The sequence below is a fragment of the Protopterus annectens genome, chromosome 1.part1 (assembly GCF_019279795.1).
Source record: "Protopterus annectens isolate FY-2018-M chromosome 1.part1, PAN1.0, whole genome shotgun sequence".
NCBI lineage: Eukaryota > Metazoa > Chordata > Ceratodontiformes > Protopteridae > Protopterus > Protopterus annectens.
In genome coordinates this window covers 781262706-781283762 of record NC_056726.1, presented here as the reverse complement: position 1 = coordinate 781283762, position 21057 = coordinate 781262706, and the positions used below count along the sequence as shown (strand labels likewise).

At 45.6% G+C, this 21057-nt stretch overlaps 1 protein-coding gene across 2 annotated transcripts in view; it reads right to left on the bottom strand.

Annotated features, from left to right (window-relative positions):
• The window catches only part of NOL6 (nucleolar protein 6), a 1772660-nt gene that overhangs the window by 852114 nt on the left and 899489 nt on the right, over positions 1-21057 (bottom strand). The gene's annotated exons all lie outside the window — the stretch shown is intronic.

Here is a 21057-nt window from a genome sequence, read left to right as displayed (position 1 = left end):
GTTTTACCACATTTAAATACTTACAAAAACTACAATCATGACAAGGGGTCGTACATTTATTAGTAATTATAGAATGACTTCCACCCCTTCTCTTCATATTTTTATAACATACTAGTTGCTTAAGATTATGCTCCTTTTTATAAATAAAAAATTATTTCCTATAAATGTATTATTAGTATCAGACTGTAAAATAGGCCAATTCCTTTTTATTTCCTTAATATTACTAGTAAACCCTATCGTACTTTGTTAAATAACCCAAAGTACATCTTGAGTAATTACTATTCCTTTGACTATTTACAGAATTATTCCCTAATCAATATGGTTTGCCAATACTAGAACGCATCAAGATAGCTTTGTTTTAAGCTTCTCCTATCATTTTAGCATTATATCCCCTCAGAATAAACTCTATAGCCATATTTTCCATTTCGGTTTCAAAATCTAAATCAGATGTATTAAGTCTGCTGGCTCGCAAAAACTGGCTTTTTACTACACCTTTGTGTATATGTCTAGGATGAACACTATCAGCATGTACGTACTTCGTAGCTTGCACATTCTTCTTATGGATAGCGGTGTGTAGTTGTCCCTCAGTACATATAAAACTAAAATCTAAAAAATCTATTCTATCAAAAGTAAATTTCATGTCAAACTTTAGAAAATCCGTAGTTTGATTAAGATGTGCAACAAAATTCTGTAGCTCTGTTATTCCACCTGCCTATAAAAAGAAGACCGTCTACGAAGCGTCTATAAAACGCAATATTCCTACTGTAGGTCATGCCTAATAGATCTTCACTATAAATATATATATATATATATATATATATATATATATATATATATGCTGTTCTTCCCATTTTGCCAAAACCAGATTTGCACAGCTGTTAGCTACTGAAGTTCCCATGGCTACTCCCTGTATTTGGTGGTAATATTCATTACCATATTCAGTGTTGAAAGAAAATACATTATTTTCTAAAACTCTTAACATCCTACATACAAGTCCTATCTTTTGTGTGGAGAACCCACTATATTTTAACAAAATACTCAGAACAGCACACACAACCAACCAAATCCCAGCCACCATGGTAAACCCAAAAAAGCAACACTAGAAAATTCCTGAAAATTTGTCTTAACATTGGTAGCATACACAATAAATGCTCCAGACTGGAAGCATGGCTCAACTCTGAAAACCCTGGCATAAAGGGTTTAACAGGGAATGGCTAAAGCACTACTAATGCACTGTATATCTCAGTACGTCAACCTAAACTATGTTTCATACCTTAATGACAGAACAGGCCAGAAACATGGAGCAGGAGTTACAATATTAAACAACAAAAAACTTTCATCTACAGTTAAAACTGCAACTCTTTTTGCTGAAATAGTCAAATTAAAAAACAACTTGGATACTGATTCAAACTGCACTAGGTGAACATATCAGTATTCACCCCTATAAAGCTTACACTTCCCTTCCCTTTTCAGTATCTAGACTGCAACAACTACTACGACAAGACATTTTCAATGACTAACATATTAAGAAGTTATGTACCTACCATAACGTTCCATGTTAGTTAGTTGTCTTCTTCTCGCCTTCTTTCTTGCTGGTTGGTTGGGCTCGGAGCCGATCCTCGGCTCCGACTCGGCCATCTTCTAAAGCTCGAGAGCTATTTACTGGCTCGAGGCCTCCCCATATCCCACAATGCCTAGCGCTAGATCCCCAGATCTCATTTGGTAGACCTAACTACAGACAAACATAAGGATGCCTGTCCTAACAGCAAATGTTTAGCTACAGAGCTAAAAGGTTGAGGGAACAAACCAGATAAGACTAAGCCAGCGAAAAGGAACTCAGAGGGAAACTCTTCTCGGTCTATTAGGATAGGGGGACGGAGGGTGGGACGCAAGAAAGAAGGCGAGAAGAAGACAACTAACATGGAACGTTATGGTAGGTACATAACTTCTTAATGTCAAGTTGTCTATCTCGCCTTCATTCTTGCTGGTTGGGACAGCGTCCCTAGCACCTCAGTCCTGGGTGGCTCATCGGAACAGACTCTTCAGCACAGTGGAACCAAAATCAGCTCTGCTCCTAGAGGCCACATCCAGCTTATAATGAGAAATGAATGTATGGGGAGTGGCCCATGTAGCTGCCGCACAAATGGCTTCCATTGGTAATCTTGCCTGAAAAGCTATAGAAGTAGCTAAAGCCCTAACAGAGTGGCCTTTTGGTTTAGCAGGGAGCTGTTTGTTCCTCAATTGATAAATCAAGGTAATAATAGAAGTCAACAACCTAGATAGAGTTACTTTAGACACTGGTAGACCTTGTTTACCGCCAGCATAGGACAGGAAGAGCTGGTCTGATTTTCTAATCTGTTTAGTCCTATGCAAGCAGAAACGTAATTGTCTATGAACATCCAATTGATGTAATTTATGTTCAGCTTTGTTGGAATAATTTGGGAAGAAGACCGGAAGATCAATGGACTGATTCAGATTACTCTCAGAAGGTACCTTAGGAAGGAAGGAGGGATTAGTCCTGAACGAAACTCTGTCATTATGGAAAACTAAATAAGGAGGGCGAACACAAAGGGCCTGGAGTTCAGAAACTCTTCTAGCTGAAGTAATTGCCACAAAAAAGAGGGTTTTCCAAGAAAGAAACTTCAAGGAACATGAAGCTGCAGGTTCAAAGGGGGTAATATTAGGGAAGCTAAGATCAAATTCAGATCCCACGGAGGCGGGGGATCTCTTACTGGGGGCTTGAGCAAAGTAGTCCCTTTAAGAAAAGCTTTGCAAAGCTTATGGGACATAATACTAGTTTCAGATAGGCCTGTATGAAAATTTGAAATTGCGGCTAACTGAACTCTAATGGTGGCAGAAGAGGACCCAGCCTGAAAAAGTTCCACTAAGAAATCTAAAACGTGGTGGACAGGGGCTGAAAAGGGATCTATATTTTTAGACTCTGCCCAGCAAGAAAAACGTTTCCACTTACTAGCGTAAGTTTTTTTGGTGGTATATTTATGTGAAGGCAAGATGATTTCACACACCGATTGGGAAATGGTCGGAAGCTTGGCTAAGGTTGGAAGTGGAGCAAACAAGCAGTGAGGTTGAGAGACTGAAGCGATTGGTGCAGCCCGCCCGACTGATGGATCAGGAGGTCTAGTACTGGGGCCAGGGCTGCTCCAGAAGGTGATGATGCAGGAACGGAAACCAAATTTGTCGAGGCCAGTAGGGGGGCAATGAGGATCATCTTGCATCCCAGCGCGGTAGCTTTCTGTATTAGTTTGGGAATCAGGGGAAATGGAGGGAATGCATAAAGAAGTCCCTGAGGCCAATCGTGAATTAGAGCGTCTCTGGGGGAGTATCCGGGAAGAGGGAGGAGAGAAAAGAAACTGTTGCACTTGCTGTTGAAGGGGGTGGTGAAGAGGTCGCAGCAAGGTTGACCCCATTTGCGAAAGATTTGGTCCGCCACTGTCTGATTGAGAGACCACTCATGAGGATTGCTCTGCTCAGCCTGTCCGCTATAACGTTGGACTTCCCAGGGATGTGCGTTGCTATCAGAAACCGCTGGGAAGAGATCGCCCACTGCCAGAGTCTGAATGCTTCTCGACATAGGGGGTAGGACTTGATTCCGCCCTGCTTGTTGATGTACCACACTACCGACATACTGTCTGTCTGAACTGCAATGGTCACGGTGGGAAGAGAGTTCTGAAGAGTTTGCAACGCTAAAAGCACAGCTCTCATCGTCAAGACATTGATATGCAGATGGTACTCGTGGGATTGCCAGGTACCTTGGACTGTTCTGCCCTGAAAGTGCCCCCCCCAACACCGATCAGGGAGGCATCCGTGGTCACCGTGGCTACTGGAGGAGGAAGAACAAATGGTCTGCCCTGGGGTACTGACGGGGAAACCATCCACCAAGCAAGCTGGTCTTTGCATGTCTGTGTAATCATGATCATATGAGTCATTGGAAGTTGTAGAAATGACCATTGGGTGAAAAGCAACCACTGAAGAATCCTCATATGAAAACGAGCCAGGGGGACTAGTATGATCGCTGCTGCCATGAGGCCCAATGTCTTTAGGACGAATCTGGCCTGAATTTTCTTGCATCCTAATAACACCTGTACATGTCGGCGAATATCTAATACTCTGTGTAACGGAAGTCTCGCTGACATGTCTTTTGTACTTAAGCTTGCGCCTATAAAGGTTATAGATTGACAAGGTGACAATGCAGACTTTTCAAAATTTATTGTGATACCTAGCTTGGAGCAAGTTTGGATGGTGTAGTTCCTGGCTCGTAGTAGCTGATGTCTGGTGGTAGCAGTAAGGAGCCAGTCATCTAAATAGGGAAACATCTGGAATCCTTGCTGTCTCAGGTGAGAGGTAACTACTGCCATACATTTGGTGAACACCCTGGGGGCTGTGGTGAGACCAAAGGGCAGAGCTCAGAACTGATAATGACTGGCTCCCAGCCGGACGGGGAGGAATCTTCTGGAGCGCCTGTCCATTTTGATATGGTAGTACGCATCTTAAAGATCTATGGAGCATATCCAATTGTCCTGACCCAAAAAGGGTAGAATGGACTGAAGCGTGACCATCTGGAACTTCGTTCTTTGTACAGACCTGTTTAGTCTGCTGAGATCCAAAATGGGTCTCCAGTCCCCTGTTTTTTTTGGTACCAAAAAGAACCTTGAGTAAATTCCGGATCCTTGCTGGTCTGCTGGGACTCGTTGGATGGCTCGTTTTTGTAGCAGTTTTGAGATCTCTTGCACTGCTTGTTCCCTTAGACTGGGTGGAACATCTGGAAGGGATTTGTTTGACCTTAAGGGGGTATGAACGAAGGGAATTCTGTAACCTCCGGATATGACAGACTGTACCCATCTGTCTTGAGTTATGTCTTGCCAGGCTTTTGGGTACAGCGATAATCTTCCCCCGACCGCCTCTGAAGGCGGGCAGCTGGGCAGCCCCTCAGGGATGCTGGAAGGGCTTGTCAGAGAAGGAATCTCTGCTGCCCTGATTTTATGGCCCCCTCTGCTCGAGGGCGCGCTATTGTTGTTCCCTCCTCTGCCCCTGGAGGGAAACTCACCACATGTGTCAGGCATGGCTCCCTGGGGTTTCTGGAACCACATCTTCCCACTTTTCTGACCTTTGGGGTATGGTCTAGAAGGAGTGGAAAAACATACTCCCACAGCAGAGAGAGTCTTGCCCTCCTGCTCACACCTGGTAAGGGTATCCTTCACCTGTGGTCCAAAAAGAGCAGAACCATCAAATGGGGTATTGATGAAAGACGCCTTGAAGAGTTCCGCAAAGTTACATAACCGCATCCAAGCGTGCCTTCTCAAGGCCACACCTGTGCCTGCAGCCCTACTCGCCCCATCGGCCGCATAAGAAATGAGCCGCATGGAGGAGTTCACTATTGAATTAAGACTCGCCAGCTGGGAGGTAATCTTATCCTGGGCCCCCGCAGCTGATGGATCTTGAAGGGTATCTCCTAGCTCCTTAAGGAGATCCCTTTAAAGGGGATGGGGCAACAGGGTTGCCCAGGCAAAAATCTTCTTCGCTACTTGAGGATTGAGAGACCACTCGTGTGGAGAAAGGATGCACTGAGCTTGTCCAAGGATGTTGGACTTCCGGAATGTGCGCTACCAGAAAGCGTTGTGGAAATTGCCCATTCCCAGACTCTCATGGCCTCGACAAAGGGGTAAGACCTGGTTCCTCCTGTTTGTTGATATACCAGACTACGACATGTTGTCTGTCTGAATCGCAATAGTCCCTGAGGAAGAACGTGGTGAAGTGCTTGCGCTAGGAGCACCGCCCTCATTTCAGGACATTTATATGCAATGACGTCTCTGTGGGATTCCACGTGCCTTGGACAATCTTTCCCGAATGCCCCCACCCGAGGCAAGAAGCGTCCGTGGTCACTGTGGCTCGGGAAATGCAGCAAAAGGTCTCCTAGGGCTCCGGAGAAAGAAGCCACCAAGAAGGGAGTCCCTGCACGCTTGCTGACCGCAATCGGAGCGTTTAGAAGAACAAAGAGGGGACCACTGAACTTGAAGGGTCCATTGAAGAACCGCATGCACGGGCATGAATGAGAAGCGGAATAGCTGCCGCCATAGAACCTAGGGCCCTCAGGACCAAGCTGCAGTTGGAGATGGTTGCAGGATCGCTGTCACATGACACTTCAGGCTGGCAATGGTCTGGGGTGAGGAAGGCTCGCATTGATCTGGTGTCTAGTCTTCCTCCTATGAAATCTATAACTTGTGTGGGTTCAGAAAAGATTTCTCCCAGTTGATCGTGATGCCCAGCCTTGGTGCTAGTTGAAGAAAGTAATCCCTGGCTGAGCACAGAAGATGCCTTGATGATGCCGTCAGGAGCCAGTCGCCAGGTAATGGAAAGACCTGTAATCCCTGGAGCCTCAGGTGGGCCGCTACCACCGCTAGCACCTTGGTGAACACCCTGGGGGCTGAGGTGAGACCAAAGGGAGGACCCTGAACTGATAATGACTGGCTCCCAGCCGAAGCAAGAAACCTCCTGGATCGTCTGTCCATCCGAATGTGGTAGTACGCATCCTTGAGGTCTATGGAGCACATCCAGTCGTTCTCCTCAAGAGGGGAAGTATAGATTGCAGGGTGACCATCCGAACTTTTGTTGGTTACTGACAGGTTCAGCTGGGAAAGGTCTAAGATTGGTCTTAAGTCCCCGCTTCTTTGGCACCAAAAGAACCTGGAGTAAAACCCTAATCCGGTTTGATCTGGGGACCGCTGGATGGCTCTTTTTAGCAGCTGTTCGATTTCAGCTGCCTCCCTTTGTCGGGTGGAACATCTGGGAGGCTGCGATTTGGGAACCTTGAATAGGGAATTGAATATCCTCTGGATATGACTCAAGCACCCAACTGTCTGTTGTTATGGACTCCCAAGAAGTCAGGTGCCTCGAACCCCCGCCTGCCTCCAGAGACGGACAGCCGGGCAACCCTTCAGGGCTGCTGCGTGGGTCTCTCAGAGAAAGGTTCTCTGGACCCAAAGTTGCCAGGAGCCCCCTGCCTCTAGCACGAGACCTCCCGTCCTCCTCTGCCACGGAAGGACTGGTTATCCGGAGCAGGTTGGGACTGCTGCGACTTCGAACCACATCTTCTTCTGTCCCTTTTGGTTCTTAGAGAAGGACCTCTGGGGAGCTGAGAAGCGGACTCGACGGCAGACAGCGTCTTCCGCCTTTCGCTCTGGACTAATGTCGAACAGTCTTGCCAAACAAGGCAGAACCATCAAGGGGCATAAGGTCGCCTTGAAGGGCTCGCAAAATCACAATGGGGCCAGGCCTGTCGCCTCATGACTAGGCCTGCTCGCTTCCCAGCCCCTCAGTAGCATGAGAAAGTAGCCGCATAGATGTATTGGAAACTGATCTGAGAGTGGCCATTCGGGGGGAGTAAACCTGTTTATCCTCACCGAGATGGACTCGGGGAGATGCAGCGATTCTTTAATCAGATCCCGCTGCATCCTAATGACATGTGCCATGTAGTTCAGCCTCAAGGGGAAGGTTGCTGAACTAAAACTCGCTTCCCAATGCGGGGTCCTTCCCCAGAGCGGGGGGCCCCCCTCCCGGGAGATCACGGAGGGACCTCTCCTGGCCAAAAAATTTCCCGGGGGGCTCAGGGGCCATAAAAAACCCCACCCCCCAAATGGGGTATTGATGAAAGACGCCTTGAAGAGTTCCGCAAAGTTACATAACCGCATCCAAGCGTGCCTTCTCAAGGCCACACCTGTGCCTGCAGCCCTACTCGCCCCATCGGCCACATAAGAAATGAGCCGCATGGAGGAGTTCACTATTGAATTAAGACTCGCCAGCTGGGAGGTAATCTTATCCTGGGCCCCCGCAGCTGATGGATCTTGAAGGGTATCTCCTAGCTCCTTAAGGAGATCCCTTTAAAGGCGGGTAAAATGGCACAAATAGTTCAGCGACCGCATGGAAAAGGTCGCTGAGGAAAACATCAGCTTCCCATATCTGTCCATCGTCCTAGACTCCTTATTAGGGGGATGGACAGACGAAGAAGTCTCAGCCAACTCCTTTTTCGTGGCCGCTGCTACCACCATAGCATCAACCAGGGACACCCTTTGTCAAAAACTGCTTGTCTTGTGGTGCTGTGATGAATTTCGTGGGCCTTTGGGGAGTTAGTTCCACTGTGTCTGGGGCTGACCAGACCTTTCAAGCCACCACTGCCATCAGTGGATCGAAAGGTGGAGACACCCAGGAGGTGGAGGGGCGAGAACCAAACGCGTCCAGAAATACCGACTCATCCTCAGAAGGGTTAAGGGTAGTCCAGTTCCCCCTCTGCCTAAGCATCTCAAGGATGTCTGAGAAGGAGACATCTTCAGAGGGGGACCTCGGGGACCCTTCTGAATCCTCTAAGTCGGTATCCGAAGTGACAGACTCAGGGGAGTCAACATGCTGCTTTCCTCTTTCAAGGGGGCTCCTCTGAATGATCAGGGGAGGCCTCGGAAGAGGAAGACACGCCCACTGGGGCGACCTGGAGTGCTTGTTCTCCTCACTTGGGTTCTGGAGGAGGGGCAGAGGCAGACACAGGCACCATGGGGGGAGGAGCCGAAGAGGCTGATCGTGGGGCTGACTCAGGGGCCAGCACACCCCTCATGACCTCGAAGGCACCCCTTCCCGGCAGAGAAGGTGGCTCAGGCTCCGAAGAGACCGGAACCCTCCCCGGCACCGAGAGGGACGGCTCAGAGGCCAATGCAGGAGCCGAGCTCATCTGCGCCGAAGCTCAGAGAGGAAGAACGGGGTCGGACAAGGGTCCGATGCCACTCGCCCCCTCAGAACTGACGAGGGAGTCTCGGCGCCCAGATCCCTCCAAGGACGGCGCCATGGAAGTGATCGGAGCCAAAGGAACCGAAAGGGTAGGTATCGGCGCCGATGGTTCCACGATCTGAACCCCAACAAGCTCCGAACTGAAGGGGTGAGTCGAAAGTGGAACTACTGTAGAGACGGACAGAGCCGAACCCTGATGAGGGGGGCTGGATAACATTTTAGCCAGGGCCTGCGATTTCAGAAGTCTGCTCACCACTCTCTCCAAGTCATGGTCAGACAGTCTTGAAGACCGAGAAGAGTGAGATCGGTGACTTCGCTCCGACTGTAACAGAGGGGACCCCGGAGCCGAGAGAATCGACTCTAGGGATGGGGACCTAGAACGCTTTCTGCTCCCTGAAGGTTCCGACACCAGGGTCAGAGCCGACTGAGAGGCAGGTATTTCGGTTCCGGCCGGAACCGAAGTCGAAGCAGACGCCACACCCGACGATGGCTCCGAGCTGGGAGCCGACGGCTTCGTTGGCTTGGAGGGTTTCCCTGGCTGAGTCTTAGCAGGTGACCCTTCAGGTTTTAGTAATCTTCTAAGGATTAACTTATTCCTACGCTCCTGCAGGACTCTTGGACTAAAGGCGTGGCACACCGAACAAGAGTCCTGCAGGTGTAGGGCGCCCAAGCAGTAGACACAAGAAGTGTGACCATCTGTCAGAGACATCTTCTGACAGCATGAGTCACACTTCTTGAATCCCGATACCTTCGTATCTTTGGACATCCTGCAAAAAGGAAATATCACAGGAAAAAAAGGTCAACAGTACGACAGTAGGTAACAAGTATAAAGAAACCCGTACACACCAAACACCAGTTACCACACCTTAACGCACACACACACACTATAACTATAATATATATATATATATATATATATATATATATATATATATATATATATATATATATATATACCAGAAAATAGTAAAGTACTACAACTATTTCTACCTGAAACACTATAAAAAGTATTTTAGAGAACAAGGGTTAGCCTCTAACTAAAAACGGCTACCTTGAAGAGAGAAAGAGAGACAATAAGAGTACTAAAACTACTATAATAAATTTAAACACCAACTATCTATAAGAAATTTTTATAAAGCCTATCAAAAAGACGAAAAATACAACCTGAGTCAGCAAAAGCAACCTCGTAGCAGAAGCGGCAAACGAGATCTGGGGATCTAGCGCCAGGCATTGTGGGATATGGGGAGGCCTCGAGCCAGTAAATAGCTCTCGAGCTTTAGAAGATGGCCGAGTCGGAGCCGAGGATCAGCTCCGAGCCCAACCAACCAGCAAGAATGAAGGCGAGATAGACAACTTAACATCCCATATAATATAATATATTACTACTAGGGAATTTTAATATCAACACCAATGCAAGACCGAAACACTCCTTTAGCAAAATGCTACTGTATGAGAAGCTAGAAAAAACTAGCAAAGCATCCCACAATTGATAAGCAATCAGTTCATACTAAACCTTATAATTACCAGCACAAAGCTGAGATGTAAAGTTGTTACTAAACCACCCAATACTTTCTAACTGGTCCTTTAAATACAGTAAAAAGGCCCCACACATCCCAACTTCTCTATCTCAGAAAACAAATAGCAAACACAAATGAAATTAATTGATTGGTCCAATATCTACAAGGTGGCCTAGTGGTTAAGGTGTTTGTCTTATAAACACAAGGTGCAGGGTTTGAGTCTAACAAAGGATAATTGGCTAGGCTTAAAATGGCTCGCAAGGGCAGTTAGCCTAGTACTAATCTATGAACCTATGAACTCTGATCCTAGCTCACTTGAAGTATTAAGCCCCATTCAAAACTCAGTCTTGCTAATAATAAAGAGGCTACACGGTCAAAGATGCCCATGGCTAGCTTTAGAGCTCAAATAATGCTCAAATCACAGAATATAGCCTTGAAAGATTGGAAATAAACAACTGGCAAGCAATGCACTAAAAGAAAATACAATAGTCTTGAAAAAAAGCAAGACTTGCTACTAACACAGCAAATGCCACTTTCCTGAGGAAAGCGCAAGTGTACAAGTAAACTTACCATAACAGGAGACATTTGAATGATCACTGCTGCAATAGCCTAAGCTACACAGGTTATATCCTGCAAGGATATAATAGCCAGCCAACTCAAACAGCTTCAGGGCATCTTCCACATGCCCAAACATTTAGTCAGCTCAAGCTGAGCTAACTAGAAATACAGATTTAGGCAGCAAGCCCTTCAAAGCTTTCATTTCAACAGAGAGGGAGCCGAGCCCTAAAAGGACAATGTTAGGAACAAACGATAGAAGTTCACTCCCTGGCAAAAGCAGCACACCTCGAAGAAAAAGAATGGAGGGATTGACCGGCTACTACAGCAGTGATCATTCAAACATCAACTGTTATGGTAAGTTTACTTACACAACTGCACTATGTTTATCATATTGATCACTGCTGCAGTAGCCTTAGCTATATGGGTAGATCATACTAGCTTACTACATTTGGGAGGTGGAAGAAGAGTCCAGGAGCCCATGGGAAACGGTCCTACCAAAGCCTGATCTAGACATAGAGAAGGAATCAAGCTACAAGTGCCTTGTAAAAGTATGGTGAAAGGACCACAATGGTGCTTTTCAAATACTTCCATATTCAACCCTTTCCAAAAAGCCAGTTACGAAGTGAAGGCCCTGGTGGAGTCGTCCTTGACCCTGCCCAGAATAGTTTTGTTTTGATGACTACAACAAAAAATAACAATAGCCTTAGACAACCACTTGGAAACGGTCTGCTTTGACACTAGTTGTCCCTTCTTACATTCACAAGCACATGAACAAATGATATGAAAGATTTAGTTCTGTCAAGATAGTACCCGAGCTGTCTGTGGACATCCAAGGTAGGTACAGAGTATCCTTTCTCCCTCATTTTTAGGTTCAGAAAATAAAACGGAGTGATGGATAGATTGGCTTAAACTAAACTCAGATACCGCTTTAGGCATAAAAGAACAATTAGTTCTCAAAAGAACCCTGTCCTTGTGAAAAATAATCTATGGTTGACTCACCATAGGAGCATGCAACTCAGATAGCACTCTTGCAGAGGTTACAGCAAAATGGTTTTCCATGTTAAGAACTTCAAGTCAACCAGGTTAGCTTACTCAGATGGAGGAGGTTAGCCTCTGTAACACAAAATTAAGATCCCAAAGAGGGGCCACTGATTTTCTAGGAGGCCTCTTATGCAAGACCTCTTTCAAAAACATTTCAACATAAAAATGTATTGAAAGGAAGATCCAAGGGAGACGTGTTGAAAAATGGCCGATAAATAAACCCTGATGGCGTGGGAAAGGTCATAGGCTAGCTACTCACAGATACATTTTTAAAACAGAACTAGCCTCAAATGTGTGCTAGTTATGTTCTTGCCAACTAGAAAATCGTTTCCATTTGCTAATATATGACTTTCTAGTAGCAGGCTTTCTTGCCTCCATTAATACCTGCTACAAGTCCTCAGCAAACAAGTGTCTAAAGGGAATTAAGACCCTATCATCCAGGCAGTCAACGGAAGTTGATTGGGTTCAGTGTGTATCCAACACCCTGATCTTGTGGGAGTAGATCCACTCTGTAAAGAAGATTATTGTAATTGCCCCTGGCCACTTCCCAAAAGAAGGGAGGACCACTGTTGCCTGGGACAAGAGGGAGTCACCACAACAATCCTCGGGGATTTCTTCTGAATTTTCAAAACTACCCTGGACATCAGTAGAAAGGGAGGAAAGCATACAGGAACATTCCTGTTCCAGGTCTACCTGCATGGAGTCCAGGAGCAGAAGCTTGCCAACTGATTGTTTGGATAGAAGCAAATAGGTCTACTTCAGGAACTCGCCACAGATGGATCAAATCTTGGAAAAAACCCTGAACTAGTTTCCATACATGATGGTTTACCCTCGTCATGCTCGGCTTGCTTGCCACACAATTTTGCTTGGATTGTTAGATGCCTATAGACCAAGACTGTGTTGTAAATCTATACCCCAAGCTAACATGACAAGTCTGCAAAGAGGTATGACCTGGTTCCCCCTTGCTTGCTGATGTACCACATGACTGTGGTATTGTCTGAACAACTTGAAGAGGTCACAGGGACCAAAGATGATTCATAGAGTTAAATGCCTTGATCAGGGCAAGCAAGTCTTTTGTATTTATGTGCTTGCATCTGTCCTTTGTATTCTTCACAACTTGCACTTTTATCCCACCTGAAACCGCTTCCCAAGCAAAGTTTGAGGCATCTGTAGTGACTGACTGCTTTGGAACAGAGAGGGAGAAGGGGAGACCTGGATTTGAGGATATTTGCTGTCTTCACCAAGTGATTTCTCTTTTGACAAATCCCAGCACTGGGATTTGAAAAGACAAAAGATGGTGCTGGGACCATACAGACTTCAGATATCTTTCTCATGTGGTGTCTTGTCAAGGCTATCATGAGAATCACAGATGCCATGAGATGCAAAAACCTGAGGTATTCCCTCATGACCAAAGTCTGATTGGAAAACCTTAGAAAAAGATCTAAATATAGATCTTATTTTTTTCCTGTGAAAGATAAGCTCTTGGAACCACGGTGTTTGGCTGACACCCCAAGAGCAGACTCCTGTGTGAAGAAGTCAAAAAGGCTTTTTAATGTTCTCTTGAAATCCAGCTTATTCTAAGGTTTCTCTCACAAAAGTAAGACATTTCAGATACTATGAAAACACTATAAAAGGATAAGCAAGTCATCTAAACATGAAAAACGTGGATACCCTGCAGCCTGCAATAAACTGCACATGGAGCTAGACATTTTGTGAATATTCTTGGTACAGTTGATATTCCAGAGGCTAAGGCAGGGAATTGATAATGTGATCCAGACACAAAGAACTTAAGAAATGCCAGAAGTCTGGATGACTAGGGATATGGTCATAAGCATCTTTTAAACTTACAGTTACTAGGAAACTTGAATTAGGAAGAAGAGATAACAGGTTATGAACTGATAGCATTTTGAACTTGGGTACTAAAACAAACAAGTTTAGGAAAGAAAAATCCAGAACTAGCCTCCAACCATTTATTTCTTTCCACTAAAATCATCATTTAATAAAAACCTTTTCCCAACTGGGAAGGAAAAACTGGTTTTATCACTCCCTGGGACAGCAGGTGGAAATAAGAGTCCATTCTACTTGATGAGGGATTATTCCTTGGAAAGGAATAATTTTTTCCCACTGCTATCAGTAACATTGATGAATGATCTTCAGAGCTCACTTGTCTGAAGCTATCTGCTGCCAAAGAGAAAAGTGGAGATTCAGACTTTCTGGAAGGGAAAAGAGACTGCCAGGGTGAGAGGGTAGCTCAAGATCCTGACTTGTTGGACTGTTCTTGGTTTTAGGGGTGTTCCTGATGTTTTTTTTGTTTGGAACCCCCTTGCCATTTCTTGTTAAATATATGTTTACCTGAATTTTGCTAAATTTTGTTAAGGCTGGTTATTTTTTGCCAAAATTTGATGAGGGGTTAGAGAATCCCTTAGAAAACTTGGAAAAGAAGAGCGGAACATTTTTAGAATTTCTCTGTATCAGCTTAATAATCTTATCATACTTCTTGATCATCTCTCAAGCATAGGTGCCAAAAACTAAATATTGATCCAAAGGAGAATTTAAAATCTCAGCTTTAGCATCATCTGGGATATTCTGATAAAGCAGCCAGGAAAAACTACTAAACACAGTACCAGCGGCCAAAGCCCTCTGTAAACAAAGAGTAGTGACTTGCACTATAAAAGAAACTAAATTATTTACAAACGATTCTTCCTCACAAGAAGAAACTGCTGACAAAGCATTCCTGACAGTTAGACCAAATCTTAAAATATGAGCTTAACAATTCAAAATCCTGAAAATCAAAGTTGCAGAAGCTTACACTTTTTTCCTATACTTACTAGTCATCTTCTCATCCTTTTCAGAAAGAGCAGGATGGGAATTAATGTTTAGCAGCAGCAGGATTAACTAAAGTTATAGCTGCTGGGTCAGGTCTGGTATGAGTCTATAAAAACTTAAGAGTGAGGAACTTTATACATCCTATCTGCCTTTTTAAGGGCAGCTAGCTGACTATCAAAAAATTTACAAGTAGTAACATACGCACATCCTCCAAAACTGACAGAAAGTACAGTTCTGTACACTTACCATGAATGTAGATGTTCGAGTGTATTCACTGCTGCAGTCATCACACTTGGGTTATCTGCCTGCAGGTAGCCGTCAGTCGGCCCGAACACCAGAGACTTGGCATTTCTGCATTGGATGATGTCACTCCAGGACTGACGTCAGGTCATCAGGGGTATAAAAACAGGCAGCCGATGCCATTACATCAGTTTTTCTTGCCCCAAACGTCAGGAGCCCCCCAAATAGGGAGCTAGGTTATGGTGGGGAAAACACCACCAGTAAAAAGTAAATACCAATACCCTAGAAGGGGTTAATAATAACCATAGATAGGAGAGAGAGAGAAAACCAGGGGACTGGAGGGAGGGAAACCAGGACTGCAACAGTGAATACACTTGAACATCTACATTTATGGTAAGTGTACACAACTGTACTATGTTCTTCGTGTTTCACTGTTGCAGTCATCACACTTGGGTGGATTCCCAAAGCTGAGGAAGGGTGGAGGCAGTCAAGAAGAGTTAGGGCTAGCTAGTATGCATTGTAAGACCGCTGTAGCAAATCGTGCCATGGATATGGAAAAGATAGGCAGGTGGCAATGCTTGGTGAAGGTGTGTACAGAACTCCAGGTAGCAGCCTCCAGGATGTCCCTGGTAGGGACTCCCCTGAGAAATGCTGTAGAGGTTGATGTTGCCCTAGTGGAATGTATTCTAACCCCCTGAGGGGCTGGTTTCCCAAGGTGCTTGCAGCAGAAATGGATGCAGTGTGCTATCCATTTAGAAACAGTTTGTTTTGAAATGGCATTGCCCTCAGCCCCTGTTGCAAAGCTGACTAGTAGCTGGTCAGATTTTCTGAAGGGCTTAGTCCTATCAAGGTAGAATCTGAGCTGTCTGTGCACATCCAAGGAGTGCAGGATCCTTTCCCCTTTATTTTGAGGATTAAAGAAGAAGGTTGGCAAATGGATGGACTGATTGAGAGCCACACTGGACACCACTTTAGGCATAAAGGAAGGGTTAATCCTGAGGGAAACCCTATCAGCATGGAAAATAATAAAGGGTTCCACAGCCATCAGTACTTCTAGCTCAGACACTCTTCTAGCTGAAGTGATGGCTAGAAGCAAGGCTGTTTTCCAAGAGAGGAATTTTAACTCTGCTGATGCAGCAGGTTCAAAGGGGGGAGTGTGAGCTTCTCCAGTGCAAAGTTAAGGTCCCAAGCAGGGGAGGGTGCTCTCCTTGATGGTCTTAAGTTGTTAGTCCATCTCAGGAACTGTTTGATAAGAGGGTGCGAGAAGAGAGGTGGCTCAGTGTTGTAATGAGCAGAAATGGCTGAGACATGTATCTTAATGGAGGAGAAGGACAGTCCTTTGTGGTGTAGATCTGCTAAGTAATCCAGGATAAGAGGCAGAGAGGGCAGTGTTGTGTCCTCTCCTTTAGATTGAATCCATGAGCAGAACCTTTTCCACTTATCAGCATAGGATTTTCTTGTACTTGGTCTTCTGGCTTCAAGAATGACGTCCAACACCTAGTTGCTTAAGGTCGCTGGGGGAGAATTCAAGGAATAAGCCAGACTGTAAGATTTAGGGTTTGCAGTTGTGGATGCAGAATCTGTCCCTCCTGTTGAGAGAGAAGGGTTGGATTCTGGTGTAGGTGCCAAGGTGGCACCAATGTCAGGCTGCGCAGGAGTGGGTACCAGCGCTGGCATGGCCAGTCCAGGGCAATCAGAATTGTCCTTGGTGTGTCCTGTTTTATCTTGAGTAATACTCTTGAAAGCAGGGGCAGAGGGGGAAAGGCATAGACTGAGAGATTTACCCACTGAACAGATAGGGCATCCACTTTCCGGGCCCTGCTGTGAGGATTCCTGGTGCAGAATTTGCTGAGCTGGTGGTTCTAGGGAGAGGCAAAGAGATCCACCTCTGGGGTCCCCCATTTCTGGATCAGAAGGTTGAAGGTGCTGTGCTCCAATTGCCACTCGTGTGGGTCTAGGAGATTTCTGCTTAAGTCATTTACCAGTAAGTTTTGTTTGCCTGGCAGGAAATGAGCTTGCAGATGGACTTGAATGTCCAAGGCCGTGTCCCACAGGGCCATGGCTAGCCTGCATAGTGGGTAGGAATGGGTTAACCCTGCTTGCTGATGTACCACATAACTGTGGTGCTGTCTGTTTTTATTTGCAGTTGTCCTGGAAAGATTAGGGATGTGAAAGCTGTCAGAGCATTCTGTACACCTAGCATCTCTTTTTGGTTGATGTGCAAATGAATTTGACTTAGGCTCCAGTGGCCGTGAATACATATTCTGTCCAGGTGTGCCCCCCAGGCATAGTCTGATGCATCTGTGGTTAGGGTCTGGGCAGCTTGGGGTTGAGTAAATGGCAGTCCCTTGTTGTGGTTGCATGCTTCTGCCCACCAGAGGAACTCTGTCCTTAGACAGAATATGATAGGAATGACTGTTTCCAGGTCCTGAGAATGTTGGCACCAAAGACTTTTTAAGTACCACTGGAGTTTCCTCATATGCAGTCTTGCATATAGAATCAGCTGTATACATGAGACCATGAACCCTAGGGCTTGCAGTATTTTTCTTGCAGACAGCTGGGTTCTGGTGGCCATTTGTTTGAAGCAGTCTGTCTGATAGACTTGTTTTTCTGAGGTGAGGAATGCCATCTGTGAAGTTGTGTCCAAGCTTGCTCCAAGGAATACAATCTTTTGACTGGGTACCAGTTTTGATTTCTTTTCGTTGATGGTGTACCCCAAGGAAGTGAGAAGGTTTTTCACAAATGTCAGGTGCTGCAGCAGCAATTCCTGACTGTCCGCCTGAATCAGGCAGTCCAAGTACGGGTAAATTTGAATATTTTTCTGCCTGCAGTAAGCAATGGCTGGAGCCAGGCATTTTGTGAATACTCTGGGCACAGTAGATAAGCCAAAGGGAAGTGCAGAGAACTGATAATGCATAGACCCTGGCCTGAAACGTGGATACTTCCCTGCATGATTCAGTTATGGGGATATGCAGATAGGCTTCTTTTATGTCTAGGGTGACTAACCTAGCATTCTTGGCTAGCCTAGGAAGAAGCTGTTGCAGGGTAAGCATTTTGAATTTTGGTACCACCAGGAAGGTGTTGAAAATGGAAAGCCCCAGGATTGGGTGCCAAGAGCCCTCTTTCCTGGGTACCAGGAAGAGTCTGGAGTAGAACCCTTGACCCCTCTGTTCTACTGGAATCGGCTGAATAGCTCTGATATTGAGCAGGGAAAATACTTGGTTTTGAGCCTCTGCCCACTGGCTTGGATGAAGGTCTGGAAACCCGCTTGGTGCTGGCAGCAAATGGAAATAAAATGTGTACCCCTGGGATACAATGTTGAGGACCCACCGGTCCTGAGTGATGGACATCCAGTTTTTTGCATGAAGGGCAAGTTTTCCTCCTAAGGGCACAAGCAATTGGGCATGGCTGGGGAGTGGAGTAAAGAAGTCATTGTGAGCTTTTTCCATAAGGAGGTGGCTTACCATTCCCAGCTTTAGGGGTGGGGGCACTCCATTGCTTGGATCTCTGCATACCCTGAGACTGAAGTCTGGGTGGTCTGTTTCTCCTGGGTCTGGTTTGAGAAGGCCTGGAGGGGGCTGGAAAGGACCAGTGTTTGGAAGGGCAATGCCTACTGAATCTTGGGGTTTGCACTTGTAATAATTCTTTAACAGTCTGCATAGATTTAGCTTTTTCTTCCATCTTTTTAAGAACCTCTTCTGCTTTGGTGCCAAACAAACCATCCTTATTTAAAGGAGAGTCTAGTAACTTTGATTTGACATGGTCTGGCAAGGTCTGCTCCTTCAGCCAAGCATGTCTTCTCAGTACAGAGCCAGTGACAGCTGCCCAGCAAGATGCTTCTAGGGCATCAAAGCCACACTGCAAAGTATGCTTGACTTGGCTTGCAGAGTGCATAAGCTCCTGCAATTCTTTATTTTCTGCACAGTCTGAAAAGGTTGTCACTTTTTGTTTAACAAGTTCCATAATATGTTGCTGGTACTTCAGCATGTGAAACTGACAATTCAATGCCCTAATAAGCAGCAAGGGTTGGAGAAGTACATACCTTCTTACCCCATCTGTCCAAAGCTCTGGAATCCCTGTCTGAAAGGGTGGGATTATTGGCTGTAATAGCCTTGATACCTTTAGGCCCCTGGGAAATGATCTCCAAGTCAGCAGTAGGATTCTTGACAAGAAATTTGAGTGTCAGGTACTCTAGTACCTGTCTGGTTTCCTAGGGGCAGGAGGTAAAGTATCAGGAGTAAGACTGGATTCCATAAAAATATCATCCACAACATCCAGGACAGGGGGTATTGCTAAGGGCCTATGTTGAGGCAGCTCTAGTAATTCTCAGAGTCTCTTTTTGGACTGAGGATAGTCTTGGCATTCCCAGTAGAAATGCTCTCGTAAGGTATGAAAGGTTTCACCAAAAGAAAAATCCTCTGGAGGGGAGGCAGAGGGAATGGATTCTTCTGAATCTGAATCCTCATAAGCAGATAAGGGCATGTCTTCATAATAAAAAATGTCAGAGTCATTGGACTCCTGGTCTGTAGAAGCTGAAGGGGACTGAACTCTGTCTCTTAGCAGGGGAAGGCAGACTTCCCCTAATCAGCGTAATAAGGGCTTCAGCCATTCTAAGCATTTGTTTTTGTGGCATGGGAGCAGGTGCATGCGCTTTGGTCGGTTTTCTAGGTGTAGTAGGTACTCTGTGCCTAAGAAACTCAGTAGTTTTGGTTAAAAAAGAAGTCTGTGAGTCGAACATCAGTTGAGCGAATAACTGCCTCAGGAGCCAGTGCCTGCTCAGCAGCTCTGGACCCATCCAAGGTAGAGACATCCGCAGGTTCCATAGTCTATGAAGAGTCTCGCGGCATACCGGACTATGAATGGGTCTCAGTAGAGGCCTGCAAATCCAATGAAGCGGGCCATCAGGGGTGCAAAAGCGCCTCACTGATTACCAGCGGACTGGCGACTAGCTTAATGGAAGCGTCGTTGGCAGTTTTGGACCTATGCAGTCTGTCTCTGTCTTTATCTTTACATTTTTTCGGAATATCGGTAGTTGGATGGCTTACCGAAGCCGTTTCAGAATACAGAGATGGAGAGCAAAAGAAATTAGCTTCAAAGAGAGCCCGACGACGAATGGTTCAGGTGTTAAATAAGGCACAAAACCGACAACGAGGAACGCCATGGTCTGGGCCTAAACAGGTGATGCAGTAAGAATGGAAATCGCTGTGAGGTATTTGCTTTCCACAGGCAAGGCAACTGTTAAATTTTTCTGACATCAGTTAGAGCAAAAAAAAGGATCCCCAACAGGGTACTTGGCTTTAGAAGACTTCAGGATTATTAAATTCGTAACCGAAAATTCAAGTAGCAGCCGACTGGCACTTGCAAACTGTTTCTGCTTCGGGTGCCTCGGCAAGAAAGACTGATGTAATGGTGTCGGCTGCCTGTTTTTATACCCCTGACTTCCTGATGTCAGTCCTGGAGCTACAGCATCCGACACAGAAATACTAAGTCTCTGGTATTCGGGCCGACTAAGGGCTACCTGCAGAAAGATAACCCAAGTGTGATGACTGCAACAGTGAACCATGAAGAAGATCTGGAGGAATATGTGAAGGTTCTGGAAATGCCTTCTGTAGCAACTTAAAATTTTCTGAGGGACTAAGAAACCTCAGTGTTCTCCCACTGAAAATGATGGACCATTTTGGAAATAGTCTCAGAGAAAGATAACCCCCCCCCCCCCCCCCAGAGGAAGAATCAGAAGTTAAGCACTTCTCTTATTCTGAATCAGAAAGCTGAACAGAAAACCTTGTTTCTGTCCCTTCATCTTCCCATCCAGATTCAAAATCTTGAATCTCTTCAGGAAGAGAGGTACCCCTCCTTCCTTTTACCAAAAAATATTTTATAAGGATCACTAGCCTGAATTAAACTCTGGGTCAGGCTCAGTAAATTACTTCTGTCCAAGGAAGTTTGAGGAATAGATAACAAGTTTAGCTTTTCGTTTCTTTTTGACAGGAAAAATGTGACAAATACCATTATTAATGGCTGCAGCAGCTTCCCCAAGGATGTGCACAACATCCGGACAAAACAGAGAAGCCTTCCCTGTTCCCTC